Raw genomic sequence first — 22,555 nt, 5'->3', positions numbered from 1 at the left:
GCACAGATCAGGACGTGGTGCTCGAACTCACCACGAGATCATGACCTGAGCCAAAGTCAGATGCTTAACTGACTGAGCCACCCAGGGGCCCCACACACACAACTTTTAAAGGGTCTTAAGAAACATTAAGGAGTGATCCATATTAAGGTAATGGTTGTAGTTATAAAGGTAAATAGAGATTTACCTTTTTTTCTAAAAAGGATTTCAGGAGTATCTTCCTGTAAGAAAAATATATTTCTATTATAGCCTTCATTTAGATGCCTAAAGTTCCAAATTTTTAAAAGGAAATAATTAAAAAAAAAAACCAGCAACATTCTATACAAAACACAGTTGGTAATCTGCATTAATAATCTGCATTATGAATCAAGCATTGAAAACTCTCCTGACATGTGATTCAGTGACAAACACCTATTATCAGACATTTTAGTATACAGATTCCTCAGAAAATCAAATGCGTAAGATGCCAATATATTTCATACCTTTAGTGAGTTTAAGAAAACACTTTATGCTGATACCAAATAGCAGTGCATCAGGGACAGCTGTCATTTTTGAAACTGTGAGAAATGTGGCCTTGTAGAACAAAACTTGATGTAAACATTTTCTATTTTTTTTCTAGCTTTATCGAGATGTAATTGACATAAAACAATGTGTAAGTTTAAGGTGCATGACATGAAGATATGATACGTATATATTGTGAAATGGTTACCACAATGTATCACCTCACATAATCATAAACAAATACCTAAACAAATTTCAGAAATCCATAAACACATCTGAAAAGGTTAAAAAAAAAAAAAACCCACACAAAAAAAAAAACAAACAAAAAAAAGAGGGAGAAATAGATTCTAAAGTCAGAGGTAGACTAAACTGAAGTTTAAAAAGTTTTTCTTAGGGCACCTAGATAGCTCAGTTGATTAAGCGTCCAACTCTTGATTTTAGTTAAGGTCATGATTTCACAGTTCCTCCTGAGATTGAGACCTAGGTCGGGCTTACAGCACCTGGGATTCTCTCTCAAAAAAAAAAAAAAAAAAGTCTTCCTTAATTATATTCCATATCAGAGTTAACGGACTTATTTTCAAAACAACAAGGTTATTAAAGGGTAGGGCATTTCTTAAAATACTCTGGCTCCCTGCTTTTCATATGTAAGATTTTAAAAGAAAAAGGGGTATGTTTTTCTTGAGTGATAAGACAGTTTACCTGATGTGTCCTATGGAATTGGGATTGTGGTGTCCCACAAAAATAAAATAAAGTAATCCAAGGTTCTTTTTCACAGTTGTCAGCCAGGGTGTCAAGTGTATTGAACCATCTGGAATCTGGCAGGAGGAGTCCCATGTCCTTGTCACCACTGTAGATTCCTGGGCTGAAATGGACTGTCGTGAATCAAATATATCATACCTTTCAGTGGCCTAAAATTAAAATAAGAAAAAACATTTTAACAAAAGAGCCAAGGGGAGGAACACTACATAGTAATTTGGAAATTAAAAATGTTACTGTTGGTGAATTTACTAGTTTCTTGTCTTAAACAAAAGTCAGAATGCATATTTACAACTAATTTCGACATGTATTAGTTTGTGAGCCTAAATAAGTCACTGAGGTCACCTAGAGCGTTTAGCAGTAAAAGCAGAGGGGAGAAGAAAGCTAGGGAACTAATACATAACAAGAATTTAGTATGTGGTCAGTGTTGTAAGAGAGATATTTATTTATTTTATAAAGGAAAAAAGTTTGTCTAAGATTGCAACCAAGAATGCTTAACTCCAAAGAGTTCTCTTCCAGAGCTCCAACTCTATGGATTTAATGGAAGACTATAATTTTGAATAATGATCACACTTTAGATTTTTAAGAGCACAAAAGAACAAAAGGCTATAATAAGTCATTTAACATTTTCAAAGAAATCCACATGGTCTGTTAAAAGTAAATGTCTAAAGGGTAGAAAGATTATTTTTAAAGACATCTGAAATGCCAAAATTCTTTAAGTGTCATCTGTTTTTAAAGTCAGTTTCATTTTATGTATTTATGCTACAAATGAATACATCATAGTAAACAAATCGCTCTAAAAATCCTATATTGCTCTTCCATTTTCCTTTGATAGTTTTGTTGTCTATTAATAAACTGAAAAGTACAATTTTAAGGTGAAACAACAGAACAAGTAAGGTGTAAGCACCAAGAGAAAGGATGCTAGTATTACCAAGCATGCATCATAGAACCATTCACATCTTATACTAGCTCTTCAAAAACTATCTTGAAATAGAATAATTTAGAACCTTGATATATAAATTCACATTAGTTTTCACATCTCAATTTCACTGTCTGACTAAGGGATAACAAAAAGGAGGCAACATAAGCAAATGTCAAAGTTGTTTGCTAAATGACATTGTCCTCTCTATTTGACTGAGGTTGTTGGCCCACTAAATCATATGAAATGTGTTTTTTCCCCCTGCAAAAAACAAACACAACAAAAAATACTTCAGTATGATTTTTCTAAGTTCTAACTTTTTCTCTCATAAAATGGTAGACACAAGATGGCAGCACTCACTAAACAGCTAAATTACTATGTTTTTTTTGCAAAGTGATTCGTGATTCAATCATGAAGCCTTGAAATTTGAAATTCTAAAAAAGTAAAGGCTGTAATCCATATAAGAAATTTAAAAAAAAGCAACAGTGCAAGGATTAATGAAGAAGAGGCACAATGTGAAGAGGCAAATACTTAGTTCTGAAGAACCCCAATGAACCTTAAAGACACCCAGTCCAGGGGCGCCTGGGTGGCGCAGTCGGTTAATCGTCCGACTTCAGCCAGGTCACGATCTCGTGGTCCGTGAGTTCGAGCCCCGCGTCAGGCTCTGGGCTGATGGCTCAGAGCCTGGAGCCTGTTTCCAATTCTGTGTCTCCCTCTCTCTCTGCCCCTCCCCCGTTCATGCTCTGTCTCTCTCTGTCCCAAAAATAAATAAACGTTGAAAAAAAAAAAAAATTGAAGAAAAAAAAAAAAAAAAAAAAAAGACACCCAGTCCAATCTAATTTACCACACAAGCTATTAGCACTTAGAGGTGAAGTGACTTGTCCAAAGTCACACAACGAATGTGTGTGACCAATAATTGTCAATATTCCACACCCCTTGATAAATTACATAAATGATTCTGAAACCAAAATGACCAGTTAACTATTTCCTGGGAAAGAGATAATTATCAAGTGCAGTAGCATTACACCAGAGTTTAAATCCCAGATCTGCCAGTTATGACTTTGGTAAATTACTAATCTTTGTGAGCCATAATTTTCTGAGCTATAAAGTAGGAAACAGTGTATTTAGCTCATAAACTTATTGGGAAGAATAAATGTAAACGTAAAGCATCTACTACACCCTCTCCAACAGGTGGGCACTCCAAAATATCAGCTCTTTTCCATGGTTAGAATCATTCTAAGTCAGCAGTTGGCTGAGGCTGAGTTTGCTGTGTGCTGGCTGTACCCTGCATGATAGCAGATTGAAAGGAGGCCCATTAGTGGCTTTGTATACCTCAAGTTTTCCTATGAATATACCCTACAAAGGTCAAAAGAGGAGAACACTAGTTTGTGTGGATGTGGGTATACCTGAGAAGGGAAGTGCTTGCCTGGATACACAGCCTCAAGGGGCTCTCATTTTTAGCCTTCTAATTTAACATTAAAAACTCACAAAATTCTGCGGGTGCCGTTGGTTAAGCTTCAGACTTCAGCTCAGGTCGTGAGCTAACAGCTCGTGGGTTCGAGCCCTGTGTCAGGCTCTGTGGTGACAGCTTAGAGCCTGGAGCCTGCTTTGGATTCTGTTTCCCTTTCTCTCTGCCCCTCCCCCGCTTGTACTCTGTCTCTCTCTCTCTAAAATAAATAAACATTAAAAAAAAATAAAATTCTCCATTCTTCTCTGAATAATAATGCTTTTGTTTTAAATAAAATGTTTTTCTTCTCCAAATCTTCAGATAAAAGAGATATTCCAGCTTTCTGGTATTCACTAAAACCAAAACTGTTTTATCTTGGTACAATACCTACACTTCTGCAGGGCTGTATGGCTTCTGGAGTCTGTATGGGCATGTGGGAAGGTCAAGTATAGGACCTACAAGATAGGGATATGGTATCTCTGCCAATGCAATTAGCAGTCAATTAAATGTACCACCTTAATGTAATACATTGTTATACAGTAAGTGAAAGTGACTTAAAAACATACATGAATTTGTTAAGTTTCTCCAACTGAAAGGCAACTTACAGAAAGTTAGCAAAATGTTGGTATTTATTAAGCACATACATCTGAGTATCTACTGTTACTGATATTTGCAAATTGAATGTCTCAAGAATCTGTTTCAATCTAAGAGATGGATATATGTACTCTAAATTCATATTCAACTTTGAATAAACATTACAGCAATTGCTAACACGTTATTAGAACCAAGTCAGAGATCTGATTCTATACAATTTCTGTGCTCCCAGGTAGCCAAAAAAGATAAATGTCTGTATATATAAAATCTTCAGAAGCATATACAAAGGTTGGCACCTACCTGGCACCATAAGCAAAAGGGAATCAAAGGTAAAATTAAAGATTGTAACCTAATAAAATAAACCATAAAGTACAAGGAAAAATAAGAACTATTTTTATAATTATTGGGAAGGGGAGCGCTTACCAAGCATGACATAAAAAATCTAGAAGCTATCAAAGAAATATTAAAAAACTTAGAATAAAGTTTTAATATTTTGGTATGACAAAGTATAACAAAGATTAAAAGACAAATGATAAAATAACTATTTCTAACACAAAAGGATCAAAGTCTACAAAGTAAAGATGTTTTTATAAATCAAAAGAAAAAAAAGAGAAATGGGGAACAGGCAATCTACAAAAGAAACACAAATAATTACCACCCATAACAAACACTAATATATAGCTTACCATACGCCAGGTACTATTCTACTACCTCTCATAATTAGTAAATTTTGAGCTCACACCAATTCCAAGTAGGTCCTATTATTATCTCTGTTTTACAGGTTAGAAAACTAAGGCACAGAGAGGATTAAGGTATTTGTCCAAGGTCACCCAGCTAGTAAGCATGGGGACAAGGATATGAATCAGACAGGTGCACCACTCCAGGCTCTTACCCACAATGCTCTATTATCATACATATGTACCAAGAGGAATGACAATTTGCGTTTTTAGAGCACCTATATTTCAAGAATACTTATGTACTAACTCCTCAATATTGTGTTCAATGCAAAAAGTAAAAATTCTTTTCACATGGATAGGATGTGTATTGTTCTTTGGTGCACAGGAAGACAGCACTATTAACTTCATATTAATGGTCAGTTAAGCTAATCAAGACTGAATTATCATAACTGCCAAGTAATCATCCAGTTTCTCTTCATTTCTCTATCTCTTGTAAACTTAAGTATCAAGCCATGCAAACCTGGTTGGCAATAAGGATTCAGTTTGTGGTTAAGGAACAATGTGAAGCCTAGTAGTTTCCAAATGATAAATAAGCACAGTTATGTTTGTCTTCTTCTCCAAGGAGACAAAGCAGGGCGGAATTAGGATCAACATTCGTAAATACAGACTATGCAATCCATGAAAGTGGAGTTTCTCTAGTGAAAATTTCAGATAGAATTTTCAGCAACAAAATGCAAAACTGATACTGTTAATTCAAAGCATACTTTATTATGCCTAGGCCCTAACGTTTGGTTTGACAGCACAAAAGAACTGAAAAGTTAGGCATAAAAAAAACCCCAAAAAACTTTACTTTTACGCAACGTAAATCAGTTTATTCTAGGTTAACAAAATATCAAAAAATCAGTTGTTTTTGTGTTGAAGAAATCTGGCTCCTACAGGTAAAAATTAAGTACTCTCCCTTTGAATACTGAGGGAAAAAAAAGAATAACATTACTGAAGTTATCTGAAATAGAATTTGGCAAAGTACACTGCATCTTCCCTCCGTATGACTACCTGGTTATTAATTGTCATTTCATTAGATGAACACAATGCTGTATTTCTTCCTGTAGGGTAAAACATGTAACCAGGCAGGCACATTTATGAAAACAAGACCAATACACATCAGCTTCTTCTCCTAAGGTTAGCAATCAACACAACCAATTGGTTAAAGGCCTCTAGTGAGAAAGACAAGGAAAACAGTTTATGCTGTACTTGGAAAGAATGTAAATTCACATTCTCATAGTCACTTGAACAAGAATATAAGCACCAACATTTCAAAATGCTAAATGTCTAAGTGATTTATAAACAGTTACTAGCATACAAAAATTTAGTGAGGAACCACAAAAGGCAACAAAGCTGCAGTAAGTATTAGCTATGTTTTAAAAGAACAAAGGAGAAGAACTACCTTGACCTAAAGGAGTCTGTGAAACCCAAGAGAGGTGGTTAGCAATGACATTTATCAACAAATACATAAAATGATTTTAAGATGGTATTTAGAGAGGGGAAGAGACTTTTGGTAAGTGGAAGAATGGGCACAAATAACATCAGTTGAGTGCTACAAGACTATGAGACAAATTACTTTTATTTTTAATATGAAATTTATTGTGAAATTGGTATCCATACAACACCCAGCGCTCATCCCAACAGGTGCCTTCCTCAATACCCACCGCCCACCTTCCCTCCCTCCCACCCCCCATCAACCCTGATTGTTCTCAGTTTTTTAAGAGTCTCCCATGGTTGGGCTCCCTCCCTTTTTTTTTCCTTCCCCTCCCCCATGGTCTTCTGCTTAGTTTCTCAGGATCCACATAAGAGTGAAAACATATGGTATTTGTCTTTCTCTGTATGACTTATTTCACTTAGCATAACACTCTCCAGGTCCATCCACTTTGCTACAAAAGGCCATATTTCATTCTTTCTCATTGTCAAGTAGTATTCCATCGTATATATAAACCACAACTTCTTTATCTATTCATCAGTTGATGGACATTTAGGCTCTTTCCATAATTTGGCTATTGTTGAAAGTGCTGCTGTAAACATTGGGGTACAAGTGCCCCTATGCATCAGCACTCCTGCATCCCTTGAGTAAATTCCTAACAGTGCTATTGCTGGGTCATATGGTAGATTTATTTTTAATTTTTTGAGGAAACTCCACACTGTTTTCCAGGGCGGCTGCACCAGTCTGCATTCCCACCAACAGTGCAAGAGGGTTCCTGTTTCTCCACATCCTTGCCAGCATTTACAGTCTCTTGATTTGCTCATTTTAGCCACTCTGACTGGCATGAGGTGGTATCTGAGTGTGGTTTTGATTTGTATTTCCCTGATGAGAAGTGATGTCGAGCATCTTTTCATGTGCCTGTTGGCCATCTGGATGTCTTCATTAGAGAAGTGTCTACTCATGTTTTCTGCCCGTTTCTTCACTGGATTATTTGTTTTTCGGGTGTGGAGTTTGGTGAGTTCTTTATACATTTTGGATACTAGCCCTTTGTCCGATATGTCATTTACAAATATCTTTTCCCATTCTGTTGGTTGCTTTTAGTTTTGTTGATTGTTTCCTTTGCAGTGCAGAAGCTTTTTATCTTCATGAGGTCCCAACAGTTCATTTTCGCTTTTAATTCCCTTGCCTTTGTGGATGTGTCAAGTAAGAAACTGCTGCGGCTGAGGTCAGAGAGGTCTTTTCCTGCTTTCTCCTCTAGGGTTTTGATGGTTTCCTGTCTCACATTCAGGTCCTTTATCCATTTTCAGTTTATTTTTGTGAATGGTGTAACAAAGTGGTCTAGTTTCATTCTTCTGCATGTTGCTGTCCAGTTCTGCCAGCACCATTTGTTAAAGAGACTGTCTTTTTCCATTGGATATTCTTTCCTCCTTGTCAAAGATTAGTTGGCCATACTTTTGTGGGTCCAATTCTGGAGTTTCTATTCTATCCCATTGGTCTATGTGTCTGTTTTTGTGCCAACAGCATGCTGTCTTCATGATTACAGCTTTGTAGGAGAGATTAAAGTCTGGGGTTGTAATGCCTCCTGCTTTGGTCTTCTTCAATATTACTTTGGCTATGCGGGGTCTTTTGTGGTTCCATACAAATTTTAGGATTGCTTGTTCTAGCTTCGAGAAGAATGCTGGTACAATTTTGATTGGGATTGCATTGAATGTGTAGGTAGCTTTGGGTAGTAGTGACATTTTAACAATATTTATTCTTCCAATCCATGAGTACGGAATGTTTTTCCATTTCTTTATATCTTCTTCAATTTCCTTCATAAGCTTTCTATAGTTTTCAGCATACAGATCTTTTACATCTTTGGTTAGGTTTATTCCTAGGTATTTTATGATTTTGGGGGCAATTGTGAATGGGATCCATTTCTTTATTTGTCTTTCTGTTGCTTATTAGTGTATAAGAATGCAACTGATTTCTGTACATTGATTTTGTATCCTGCGACTTTGCTGAATTCATGTATCAGTTGTAGCAGACTTTTGGTGGAGTCTTGGGTTTTCCAGGTATAATATCATGTCATCTACAAAAAATGAAAGCTTGATTTCATCTTTGCCAATTTTGATGTCTTTGATTTCCTTTTGTTGTCTGATTGCTGATACTAGCACTTCCAACACTATGTTAAACAACAGCGGTGAGAGTGGACATCCCTGTTGTGTTCCTTATCTCAGGGAGAAAGCTCTCAGTTTTTCCTCATCCATTTCACTATGGGCTTTTCATAAATGGCTTTTATGATGTTTAAGTATGTTCCTTCTATCCTGACTTTCTTGAGGGTTTTTATTAAGAAAGGATGCTGAATTTTGTCAAATGCTTTTTCTGCATCGATTAATAGGATCATATGGTTCTTATCTTTTCTTTTATTAATGTGATGTATCACGTTGATTGATTTGCGAATGTTGAAACAGCCCTGCAGCCCAGGAATGAATCTCACTTGATCATGGTGAATAATTCTTTTTATATGCTATTGAAGTTGATTTGCTAGTATCTTATTGAGAATTTTTGCATCCATATACATCAGGGATACTGGCCTGTAGTTCTCTTTTTTTGCTGGGTCTCTGTCTGGTTTGGGAATCAAAGTAATGCTGGGTTCATAGAATGAGTCTGGAAGTTTTCCTTCCCTTTCCATTTTTTTGTAACAGCTTGAGAAGGATAGGTATTATCTCTGCTTTAAATGTCTGCTAGAATTCCCCAGGGAAGCCATCTAGTCCTGGACTTTTATTTGTGGAAGATTTTTGATAAGTGATTCAATTTCTTCACTGGTTATGAGTCTGTTCAAGTTTTCTATTTCTTCCTGTTTGAGTTTTGGAAGGGTGTGGGTGCTTAGGAATTTGTCCATTTCTTCCAGGTTGTCCAGTTTGTTGGCATATAGTTTTTTATAGTATTCCCTGATAATTGCTTGTATTTCTAAGGGATTGGTTGCAATAATTCCATTTTCATTCATGATTTTATCTATTTGGGTCCTCTCCCTTTTCTTTTGGAGAAGCCTGGCTAGAAGTTTATCAATTTTGTTTATCTTTTCAAAAAACCAACTCTTGGTTTCATGGATCTACTCTACAGTTTTTTTAGATTCTATATCGTTTATTTCTACTCTGATCTTTATTATTTCTCTTCTTCTGCTGGGTTTGGGGTCTCTTTGCTGTTCTGCTTCTAGTTCCTTTAGGTGTGCTGATAGATTCTGTATTTGGGATTTTTCTTGTTTTTTGAGATAGGCCTGGATGGCAACGTATTTTCCTCTCAGGACTACCTTCACTGCATCCCAAAGCGTTTGGATTGTTGTATTTTCATTTTCGTTTGTTTCCATATATTTTTAAATTTCTTCTCTAATTGCCTGGTTGACCCATTCTTTCTTTAGTAGGGTGTTCTTTAACTCCCGTGCTTTTGGAGGTTTTCCAGACTTTTTCCTGTGGTCGATGTCAAGTTTCATAGCATTGTGGTCTCAAAGTATGCATGGTATGATCTCAATTCTTGTATACTTATGAAGGGCCGTTTTGTGACCCAGTATGTGATCTATCTTGGAGAATGTTCCATGTGCACTCGAGAAGAAAGTATATTCTGTTGCTTTGGGATGCAGAGTTCTAAATATATCTGTCAAGTCCATCTGATCCAATGTATCATTCAGGGCCCTTGTTTCTTTATTGACCGTGTGTCTAGATGATCTATCCATTGCTGTGAGTGGGGTGTTAAAGTCCCCTGCAATTACCACATTCTTATCAATAAGGTTGCTTATGTTTGTGATTGTTTTATATATTTGGGGGCTCCCGTATTCAGCACATAATTGTTAGCTCTTCCTGATGGATAGACCCTGTAATTATTATATGATGCCCTTCTTCATCTGTTGTTATAGCCTTTAAAGTCTAGTTTGTTTGATATAAGTATGGCTACTCCAGCTTTCTTTTGACTTCCAGTAGCATGATAGATAGTTCTCCATCCCCTCATTTTCAATCTGAAGGTGTTCTCAGGTCTAAAATGAATCTCTTGTAGACAGCAAATAGTTGGGTCTTGTTTTTTTTATCCATTCTGATACCCTATGTCTTTTGGTTGGAGCATTGAGTCCATTTACATTCAGTGTTATTATTGAAACAAATGGGTTTAGAGTCATTGGATGTCTGTAGGTTTCATGCTTGCAGTGGTGTCTCTGGTACTTTGTCTCACAGGATCCCCCTTAGGATCTCTTGTAGGGCCGGTTTAGTGGTGATGAATTCTTTCAGTTTTTGTTTGGGAAGATCTTTATCTCTCCTTCTATTCTGAATGACAGACTTGCTGGATAAAGAATTCTCGGCTGCATACTTTTTCTGTTTATCACATTGAAGATTTCCTGCCATTCCTTTCGAGCCTGTCAAATTTCAGCAGATAGGTCTGCCACTAGTCTTACAGGTCTCCCTTTGTAGGTTAGAGCCTGTTTATCCCTAGCTGCCTTCAGAATTTTCTCTTTATCCTTGTATTTTGCCAGTTTCACTATGATATTTCGTGCAGAAGATCGATTCAACTTACGTCTGAAGGGAGTTTCTGTGCCTCTTGGATTTCAATGCCTTTTTCCTTCCCCAGATCAGGGAAGGTCTCAGCTATTATTTCTTCAAGTACACCTTCAGCCCCTTTCTCTCTCTCTTCCTCTTCTGGAATTCCTATGATACAAATATTGTTACGTTTGATTGCATCACTTAGTTCTTTAATTCCCCTCTCATACTCCTGGATTTTGTTATCTTTTACTCAGCTTCTTCTTTTTCCATAATTTTATCTTCTAATTCACCTATTCTCTCCTCTGCCTCTTGAATCCGTGCTGTGGTCGCCTCCATTTTATTTTGCACCTCATTTATAGCATTTTTTAGCTCCTCTTGACTGTTTCTTGGTCCCTTGATATCTGTAGCAATAGATTCTCTGCTGTCCTCTATACTTTTTTAAGCCCAGTGATTAATTTTATGACTATTATTCTAAATTCTTGTTCCATTATATTGCTTAAATCGTTTTTGATCAATTTGTTAGCTGTCGCTACTTCCTGGAGTTTCTTTTGAGGATAATTCTTCCGTTTTGTCATTTTGGGTAGTCCCTGGGGTGGCTCCAAACTGCAGGGCACTTGCCCTGTGCTGTCCGGAGTAACTTGTGTTGGTGGGCGGGGCCGCACTCAGAGCTGATGTCTGTCCCCAGCTCACCGCTGGGGCCACAGTCAGACTGGTGTGTACCTTATCGTCCCCTCTCCCAGGGGCAGGACTCACTGCGTAGTGGTGTGGTCCCTGTCTGGGCTACTTGCACACTGCCAGGCTTGTGGTGCTGCTTTGATGGGATGCAGCCAAGGGCGAATTAGCTGGGGTGGATCTGCAAGGTGCACAGGGGCGGGAGGGGCAGGCTTAGCTCGCTTTGCCATTGGTGGTCCCCTGTGGAAGGAGTCCTGCAGCACCAGGAGGGAGGCAGGTAGTCCGTTGGAGGGATGGATCCACAGAAGCAAAGCACTGGGTGTTCGCACGGTTGCAAGCAAGTTCAGTGATGGGAACTGGTTCTCTTTGGGATTTCGGCTGGGGGATGGGAGAAGGAGATGGTGCTGGCCAGTGCCTTTGTTCCCCGCTGAGCTGAGCTCTGTCTTCCGGGGCTCAATACCTCTCCCTCCCAGTGTCCTCTCGCCCTTCCGCTCTCCGAGCAGAGCTGTTTACTTATAACATTCTAGATGTTAAGTCCCGTTGGCTGTCGGAGCTCACGTAGTCTGGCTCCTCTGCTTTTGCAAGCGAGACTCGGGGTTGGGGGCTCTGCCTTGCTGGATGGGCTGCCCCTCCACCACCCCGGCTCCTTCCTGCCAGTCTGTGTAGCGCACACTGCCTCTCTGCCCTTCCTACCCTCCTCCGTGGGCCTCTTGTCTACGCTTGGCTCTGGAGAGTCCATTCTGCTCATCTTCTGGCGGTTTTCTGGGTTATTTAGGCAGATGTGGGTGGAATCTAAGCAATCAGCAGGACGCCTTGATCCCAGTGTCCTCCTACGCCGCCATCTTCCAGTCTCTATTTCAACAACTTACTTTTAGAGAAGAAGTGATACAGATAATTAAGGTGTTACATGAACATGTTGCATTCTGAGCGGAGAAATAGAGAAGACAGGAAAAAGAAGCCCATTTAATGGAAACAGAGTACATAAACTGAGGTTGAAGAAAACAAAAAAATATATGTAGAGGTGGTAAGGGCATGAGACAATTTGTGATCTTAAATGAAGTTTAAATTCTTCATATCTTACGGCCTAACACTTCTAGATTTACACACTAAGGAAATGCATACACTTACGTAAGTAGCCATGTACAAAAACACCGACTGAATTGTTTCATTTAAAAGCAAAGAATAGGGGCGCCTGGGTGGCTCAGCCAGTTGAGCGTCCAACTTGGGCTGAGGTCATGATCTTGTGGTCTTTGAGTTCAAGCCCCACGTCAGGCTCTGTGCTAACAGCTCAGAGCCTAGAGCCTGCTTCAGATTCTGTCTTTCTCTCTCTCTCTCTCAGTCTCTCTCTGCCCCTCCCCCACTCATGCTCTCTGTCTCTCTCTCCGTGTCCAAAATAAATAAAAAAATTTTTAAAAATTTTAAAAGCAAAGAATGGGAAAAACCAAATGTGTGCCAACAGACAAACTGATTTTTAAAAGCATACAAACTGTAGTACACCCCTACTGCACAATATGATCAACAATTAAAATGAAGTAAATAAAGCTCCATCAACATAAGTCTCTAAGAATGAATGTTACAACGTTTAGTGAAAAAGCAGGATGATCTCTACAATACAATGCAACTTACGTGAAAATTTAAAAATCACACAAGCATTGATGGCAAAGGTACACATTTATTTCAAGTTAGTAATTTTCTCTGGGGAGGGAAAGGAAAAAAGGTTTTAGGTGAGACAGAAAAGGGACTTCAATCGTGTCTTTATGATTCTAGTTCTCAAAAAAAAATCTGTAGAAAATACAACAAAAGGTTAGCATTGCTAATTTTGAGAAGTCCTCAATGTTTGCTATAATGCTCCTTTTTTTGGTCTTGACATTTTTCATCAAAACATGTTATAAAAACAAACAGGAGAATACCATCAAAAGGTGGATATATTTGAAGTCAAGATTAGAAGTTTACTCTTCATCTCATGAGGGGAAGAAAGCCTGAATAATAGAGGAACTCATTTTAAGAGAAGCCACAGAGAACTATTTCAGTTACAATTGTAGATGGACTCTGTTCTAGCATGTAAAATGGTGTATAAATTGTGGTGGGAAGTGACTAGAGCATAGACAAAAGATTGAAAGATGAAGGCTGAAAATGAGAAAAAGATTTCATTCATTGATTCTCATCTTTTGATTAGACACTATGTGCAAAGTGCTCTGATTGATAAGGATATAGCAGTGAACTTGGCAGACATGCTTATGTGCTACTGCAGGGACAAAGTCAATAAGATCATTACTGATTGTGATATATACTTTAAAATCAGTATTAACAGCAAGCTCTTAAATACCTATTATTATTTACAAAGCACCATTCCCAAAGCTTTCAATGTATTAATTTAACTCTCATAACCCTATCAGATTGGTGCTCTTATTACCCCAATTTTACAAGTGAGGAAACTGAAGCTGAGAAAGAATAATCAGCTTGTCCAAGGTTATAAGACTTGTAAGTGGCAGAGTTAGAATTTCAAATCAGATAGTCTGGTTCCAGAGACCTTGCTATTAGACATTACCTATGTATACTACCTCTAGAAATGAAGAAATTACTATAACAGAAAGTAACTACTTGGGGGAAGTCAACTAGATACAGAGATGGTCAGAAAAAAGATTAGGGCTGTGATAGCTGGAATAGTCATGACACAATGAAGATGTAGGTGGTGCTCGCTACCCAAACACAGGCAAAAAATAAGGGGAAAAAAAGTATTTGGTGCAGAACAATTTCAGTTATGCATGCAGTAAGTTTAGGATGCCTTTGGGACATTTAGGTGGAGAAATCTAACAGGAAGTTGGTTGACCTGGAGCTAAGGAGAGGAGGCAGGGCTGATGCTATTTGAGTAGAATCATTGTATAGATGGAGGCTTTGAATTATCATTATAGATGAAGATGCTAAGAATCCATCAAGCAGGGTAAGAAGTGGGCTTGGGAAAGAATCCCTAGGGAACAACAAACCCTAGAGAGAGGAGCAGGGAGGCAGAGTAACAAAAAGTCTACCAGATTTGGGGGCACCTGGGTGGCTCATTTGGTTAAGCGTCCAACTTCAGCTCAGGTCATGATCTCACAATTTGTGGGATTAAGTTCTGCGTCAGGCTCTGTGCTGATGGCATGAGCCTGCTTAGGATTCTCTCTCTCTCTCTCTCTCTCTCTCTCTCTCTGCTTCTCCTCCCACAGGATAAAAAAAAAAAAAATTCTACCAGATTTGGCAACAAAGTTAGCAAAAGACACAAAGTTAGTACAACACTGTCAGGATGGAGAGTGCATAGGCCAAAGAGTAGCTAGGAAAGAAGGGAGGGGGAGAAGCTGGAGGTTTAAGAGGAAAATAAAGATTAAGAATGAGAAGGAAAATCTAAAGTGGAAAGAAATGAAGACATGGAGTCAGAAGCACAAGTAGAGGGATAAACACTGAAAGTATTCACTGTCCTCAGAACCTGAATGGAATGGGACAGGAAACTGAGGGAATTCATATCTAATAAACCCTTTTTCTAATTTAAAGAACATTACTTGCTAGAAGTCAGGAAGTTGGGATGGCTGTGGGAGCTGGGCAGAAGAGTGGGTGAGGACAAATACTGGAGTGAGTCCTTAACAGGAGGCTCATTTTAAGGCTAACACCAATATCCAGAACTGTTTGGGCACAGTTCTTGGGGAGACTACAAGACTGGAGGGTTTCTATAATTCTGTAACTGAGGTCAGTGTAAAGGGAGTGATTTTTAAAAAATTAAAAAAATTTTGTTTTAATGTTTACTTATTTTTGAGAGAAAGACAGAGAGAGAGAGAGAGAGAGAGAGAGAGAGAGAGAGAGCACGCGCGCGAGTGAGAGAGCATGGGGGTTGGGCGGAGAGAAAGAGACACAGAATCTGAAGCAGGCTCCAGGCTCTGAGCTATGTGCCCAGAGCCCTTCGTGGGGCTCAAACTCAGGAACAGTGAGACTGTGATCTGACCTGAAGTCAGATGCTTAACCAACTGAGCCACCCAGGTGTCCTGTGATTTAAACGAGATAGCTCAGGTGCACCCTGGCTACAGTCCAGGCTAAATGTCCTTTCTCAGCCATTCCAGCTCTAACTTTGCATCACTGTGTGGCACAGTGCTTAAGAAGCCTAATAATGCCAAATCAAAACACAGAAAGTTAGAAATTAGGAAAGCTGGCATACTAAAAGAACTCTACACATATCTTTACATAGCAGGGGTCCTAGTTTGAGCCAAAACAGAAGCTGAAGAGAACGTTTTCATTAGTGAACCAAAGCAGCAGAGAAGTGGGAGACAAACAGCTTACAGTGCCCCGGTGATGAAGCCCAGCACTGAAGATTCTAGGGAATATGGTACCTTGAAGACTAATGTTGGATGCTCTAAGAGATGGAATCTTGGGCAGGGACATGAGCAAGTTTACAGCAAGCACCAGCAAAAGTGGCAGTGGGCCAGAGGAGGGCAAAATTTGAAGAGTGTAAAAAGGGCCGTTCATGAGCTCCCAGGAGCTACCTTGGAGAATCATGGGGTAACCTGGTGAGATTCTAAAGGCATTTAGACATTAGGAGAGGAAGGCAAGAGACAATGCAATAAAGTGAGGGCCATTAATGTAACTCTATACCTGAAGGCTTTATTAACTTACTAGCAAGGATAAAATGTATTTTGCCTGAATTCTAAACCTATCACACAGTCCAGGATTAAACTGGGAGCTCCCTACTTATGTGTTTTGTTAAATGTAGGATCGAAATAGATCAGGTTGTAATAACCTCTCTTGGCACATAAAATCTCTTCTAAAGACTACAGAGAAAAAAAGACTGGTCTTACCATCTGATCATACTTTGGGAAATAAACAACATTTAAAGGTTTAGATTCCTGAAAACTGGGCATAGATAATGAGGATGAGATAGTTCTGATAGTTTATGCTAATGAGGTGACTCCTGGTAGGCCCCTAAGTAGTTTATGCTAATGAACGACCCAGGATGAGGACAGGTCACAACAGAAAGACTAGCCAACCAGGTTATTAGCAAGTTGGGATTTTGAGCTATGTGATATCATATGACCTCTTAGAAGGGAAGAATGGGGTTGGAGTTTGAGTTTAACTGCATGACCAATGGTTCAATCTGTCATGCCTATGTAACGCCAACTGCAATGAAAACTCTGAATGCTGAAGCTTGCGTGAGCTTCTGCATATTGTCACATATCACTGTACGGGAGGATAACATATCCTATCTCCACAGAGAGAGGGCAAGGGAAGCTTTGCATCTGGGACCCTCCTAGATTTTGTGTTATGTGTCTTTCCTTTGTTTGGCACAGACTGTATCCTTTATAATAAAACTAATTTTAAGTACAGCACTTTCCTGAGTTCTGTAAAATGTTATAGTCAATTATTAATCCCGAGGGGGTAACAGGAGCCTTCAAATTTGTAGCCAGCTGGTCAGAAGTGAGGGTGGCCTGGTGTCTGAAGTGAGAGTAGATTTGTGGGGGATTGTGCCCTTAATCGGTGAAGTTAGGCCTAACTCTGGGTTAGCTGGTATTAGAAGTCACTGCCATTACCAACCTTTTGCAATGTCTAGTCCCATTTACTGCATTCCTTACTAATGTATTTTGTGCTGGGTTCATAGCATATTTGTAGTTTATAGTTCATGAATAAAAGTGAACATCATCTTGAGCACAAGCCCAGTTTATCTTTATTCAATCATTCTTAATGCCATCACTGAGAAGGTATATACTTTACATAGACGATGGCAACTGCTAGGGTATACTGTAAGAAACCTTTAGTCTTTGTGGTATTGTAGCTAAACTCTGATGTGGTGTTCCCTTTACTCCTTCAAAATGCTATTTTACTTGATTTTTTTTTTCTCTGTATCACTAATATAACTAATTTACCTCCATGTACTTTTTACCCCTGACTAGCATTTGTTATCATAGGATCACAGTGAAACTTCTTTGAAGGCCTTTAAAGTATTAAACTCGGTCATCAAAGAGTCTTAGTAAAACACATGCTGGGCTTCTGGCACGTTTTTCTAATCCACCCAAAGGTTCTTCGGTGGTTTAATGTATTTTGTCCACATGTGAAACTTCATATTGTTTCTAGCATTTGAATCAGTAGGTCTAACATAACCCATTTCTTTCTTAATGACAAAAATATTTCCTTTATAGGATTTTAATTTAGGTTACAATTGGCAGACATTCTGCTTTATAACCACGAATGTGCCACCCTTCACTTCTTGAATTGCCAACCACATTCTTTCTAACAAAGGATCATAAGCCTCTTTCAAGAAAGCACCTAGGGATTATGTTGGGGAGGGGGTGGCAGAAGGAAGCTCAAAAATCTTTTATTTCTTTTGGTCAAAGAGCATTTCATGCTAAGTAAAAATAGCTTAAAAACAGCTGGAGGTAGAACAGGTGTTGTCTTTCAGTTGCCCTCATCCACCTTCATACTCTACAAAAGGATGTGTACAACAAAGTGCAAACACTTTTACAGCTTGAGGATGCTATGAGGCATGAGTGAACACCGCTGAGACCTTCATGGTCTCCAGAATCCAACACTATACACTGAACTAGGAGAATGAGCAGACAAAACTTCTCTTTAAAACACCTAAGGTTCTGTCCAATTTAATTGGTTCAAATGCCTATGGCTTTGCACAAAGTGAAGAAATTTAGAGTCTAATAAATTTCAGATCTGATTTTTTAATGACTTTCATTATTTCCTAGCTATGTCTACCACGCTGAATTGTTTTAGTAGTTATTAATTCTTAATACATTTCTTGCTTTCTTCACAACTATCTCATTGGAAGCTCAGTGGGGGCATGCAGTCCTCAATTATTTTGGTGTTCATTTTCTACCTATGAAAAGAAGCTCTCTCTCTGGTGATCCCATGTAACAGTCTGGCATCAGGTGTGCTTGGTAATCAGTCACTGCATATGTTCAAACTAGTTTATAAAACTACTATGTTTTTATGGAAGTACCTGATGTTAAAGGAGGAAAACATACACCCTCCTAAGCATTTGAAAATAAAGGGAAAAAGAGAAAATGTTAAATCCACAGAATAGACTAAGTTTACAGACACCATAAAGCAGCAATTCTTAATTATTTTTAACCATGAAAGGATCCTCTTGAAAATCCCATTAAATCTAAGGATCTTTTCTGCAGAAATGCAGCACTCATACATATGTATGTTCACAGACATTTTTGCTTGTGGTTTTCAGGATTTCTTGGTTCTCAGAAGCATATACGTGAATCCTAGTTAGCAACTCTTGTTTTGTATTTTAAATGTAACATTTTTATATGCATGTTGTACATAAAGTATGAAATATGTATATATACATATGTGTGTGTGTGTGTGCGCGCGCGCGCACGCGCTCACGCGCACACACACACACTTCCCCTCCCCCCCAAACCTGCTTTGGTCAAGTGAGGTGAGGTTACATCAAGATACCTCAACTGGGCTTCATGCTTTCCCCTAGTTACTAAAGCTCATGTGTGGAATTCTATGGCTTAGAGGAACTTAGTCTGAAAAATTAAAAAATTAGTCTAAAAAATGTATTAATTCCATTAAAGATAATCTGTATCAGGCAGAAAAAAAGTTGGTCAGCCAGAAAGGTGTGATGAGAAGGTTTAGAGAGACAATGACTTTTTGGTGCTATTTCACCACCACCCCATGGCCCACGGGACCAGGAGTCTGATTATACAGCAGAGACAATTATACATTAGGGCAGGAATCAAAGAATGTATAAACAACAAGTGCAATGTAATTTCATAGGAGGGATATATGTGAAAATGACATTTAACTCTGCTCTGAAAAGATTTTCATCTTACATATCTTTCTTGGCTTCTTAAACATATATAACTTGTTAACTGTGAATTTCATTTTCTTCCCTGATAGTTCTATGCTAGTTGTCACAAAACTACAGTGCTATTTTAAGATACATAATGCCTTCATCAAATTGCTTTTTTAATTTGCTTTACAAAACAAAGTAAACACAATATGATGACAGTTGCTAGGTTTGTGACTATGTAAACTTAAGTAAATGTTAAGTGAATTTCTGTTCTTCAGAATATTAAAAAAAATTTTTTTTAATGTTTATTTGAGAGAGAGAGACAGAGACCGAGCATGAGTGGGGGAGGGGGAGAGACAGAGGGAGACAGAATCCGAAGCAGGCTCTGAGCTGTCAGCACAGCCCAAGATGGGGCCCGAACCCACAATCTGTGAGATCATGAACTGAGCTGAAGTCTGATGCTTAAATGAGTCACCGAGGTGCCCCCCGAATATTTAAAAATTTTTAAAATGTTTATTTATTTTTGAGAGAGAGACAGAGAGAGAGAGAGAGAGAGAGAGAGAGAGAGAGACAAAGCATGAGTGGGGGAGGGGCAGAGAAAGAGAGGGAGACACAGAATATGAAACAGGCTCCAGGCTCTGAGGTGTCGGCACAGAGCCCAACATGGGGCTTCAACTCAGGAACACTGAGATCATGACTGAGGCCGAAGTCAGATGCTTAACCAACTGAGCCAACTAGGCAGCCCACCACCCAGATTATTTTAAATAACTGAGACATGAGATATAAAAAAAATTGAGTAAAACATCAAATCTTTAAAACACACATGGGACCTCTCTGTACTATTTTTGCTGCTTCCTATAAATCTATAATTATTTCAAAGTAAAAAGTTAAAAAAATGAAAAAAAAATCCCAACATATGTCCAATTTAACACATTTGGAAAATGCAGAATGGTATCAAAAGCCACACAGGTATAAAAAAAATACAAGTATCATAACCTGAAACACAGCTATGAAGTGAAATATTATTTTAAAAAGTAAAAATTTTAAATCTGCTTTCCAAAAATCTTGAAAAATTAAAAGAAAAACCACTTAAGAAAAAAAGAATTCCCTTTGACAGTGTCAATGTGTATCTTTGGAAGACAAAACATTTTAAATGATAATTTCAACATGTGATCATTTCAATCTACGTATAAGGCCTAAAACATAAGTTTCTAAAAATTAAAACAAATTGAGCAAATGGTAAAATCTGTTTACTTAAAATACATTTAATTATTTACCCATTAATATCTTTGAGAAAGCAAAGAGTTTAATTCAACTAATTAAATTCCAACTAGTAACTGCCATGAATTAACCAAAAAATAAAAAATAAAGTCAAGTGCAGATCTGGTTCCACTGAAAACTGAAAAACTGTTTGACAATGAAAATTTGAAGTGTATGTGTGTGAATAAAGCTTGGACAGGAAAGACAGAAAGACCTGAGGACAGGATGGAAAAATGAGCAAAATGTGGAGAGAGAAAGGGGAGGGAGGCAAAAAGACAAGAGAGCAGGGCAGTCAGGGAGACCAGGAGAAACACAAATAGGGTCAGAGAGGCAGGGAGAAGGCAAGGCACAGAAGAGTAAAAGGAAGGTAAGAGAGGAAGAAGGAAGGGGTAGGGGACAGGATAGATAGAAAGATACTGGAAGGGGCACGTTGAGAACCTGAGACAAAGGGAGAGGGAAAGACGGACAGAGAGACCAACAGAAAGGGAGAAGGGATAGACAGAGAAAGACAGAGAGGGAGATACACAGACAGGGAGAAGGAGACAAAAACAGAGCGCGAGACACCAGGGAAAGGGAGAGTCAGATGAATGGAAAAGGAAAGAGAGAGGCAGAAAGACTGACTGAGTCAGAGGGAGAGAGACCCGGAGACACCAGACAGAGATGGACAGAAATGGTAAGAGACAGAGACAAAGTGGAAGAGACCAACAGGCTGGGGGAAGGAAAGAGGAAGAAAAGAAGAGACAAACATTCAGAAAGTCACACACACACACACACACACACACACACACACACACACACACACACGGGTGGGGTGGCAGGGGGAGACAGAGAGATGCAACCAGAAACCTAAAGAAAAAAAAATAATAAAGAGGTAAGATATGAAAGAAAAGTGGAATGTAACAAAAGATGGATAAAAGCAGTTGTAGGCAAGAATTCAGAGTATGTGCTATTTAATTTTTTTTCTACTTTTCAACATAAAACTTAAAAGAAAACCTGAAGCTTAAAAGAGAAAATGATGAAATTCTCCTGACATTAGGTTGAAATAATGTATCTGATAAAAGACCCTAATTTTAATAACAGCTATTAATATTTTCAACATACTAATTACTGACACAGTTGGGAATGAGAAAGAAACCAAAGAAAGAAAGTAATGATATTCAGCACTGGATAATAAGCCATTTAGTGATTTTCCTTCTGTTTCCTCTTAAAAGAGAAGAATTATTTCTCAAGATCAAAATAATTTTCATACTATGGGGGTGCTGAAAATATCACAGCAATTCCATCCATATAATGGTAAAATGTGGCTAATTTCAGGTTGAAAGCAAGCCAAAATCTGAAAAACCTTTCAAACGTTCCAGTTTTACACACTAATAGACATATTTTAGTAATTCAGTATCACCTATGTGATGAGATCCTGTTTCAAAGAATCATAAAATACCAAGGTAAATGTCAAAATCTTTTAGACAGTATGATGAAAAATATGATCACTCTTAAAAATTACAGTTTTATTAGCATTTGCTTTTGCAATGATACGATTATGCTAATCACAGCAATGACCAGATCTAGATTTTGCCCTTAGTACTTTAAAAATTATTCTACCTCTTCCCTCCAAAAAGGGTACAAAAAATTAACATCAGCTCTGAAAGTTAAGGTTCTTAGTTTCTTAATTTCCAAAAGAGTCTCATCCACACTGCATTTGTTTCACAATGAAATTTTTAAGATTCAACAAGACATACAGCATGTCTATTTAAGATGAACCTGAAAGAGAAATCATTTCTCCAACTGACAATTTGTTCTGCTATACACTAATAACAAGAAGCACACAGGTAAAGTGTTCAATCAATACAGTACAAAGAGTTATCACAAATTTTAGGGGTAGGGGAGGAGAAACTTGTACAACAGCTAAGAAGTAAATGATTCCTATAACTCACTCTATCAACCTACACAAATCTATCTTTGCAAAAATAAGCAAAAATCATTTT

The 22,555-nt window shown here is 38.1% G+C and overlaps 1 protein-coding gene across 15 annotated transcripts in view; it reads right to left on the bottom strand.

The window, feature by feature from the left end:
- The window catches only part of R3HDM1 (R3H domain containing 1), a 203,008-nt gene that overhangs the window by 124,808 nt on the left and 55,645 nt on the right, over positions 1-22,555 (bottom strand). For 14 of the 15 annotated variants that reach the window (XM_053214946.1, XM_027055875.2, XM_053214950.1 and 11 more), the window contains 2 exons: positions 1,198-1,406; positions 185-218 (listed from right to left, as the gene is read on the bottom strand). The gene's annotated coding sequence lies outside the window, so the exon portion shown is untranslated. The remainder of the gene's footprint in view (positions 1-184; positions 219-1,197; positions 1,407-22,555) is intronic. The other variant, XM_053214949.1, reaches the window with a different exon arrangement.

This window comes from Acinonyx jubatus, chromosome C1 (assembly GCF_027475565.1).
Source record: "Acinonyx jubatus isolate Ajub_Pintada_27869175 chromosome C1, VMU_Ajub_asm_v1.0, whole genome shotgun sequence".
NCBI lineage: Eukaryota > Metazoa > Chordata > Mammalia > Carnivora > Felidae > Acinonyx > Acinonyx jubatus.
This window is presented reverse-complemented; position numbering and strand designations above follow the sequence as displayed.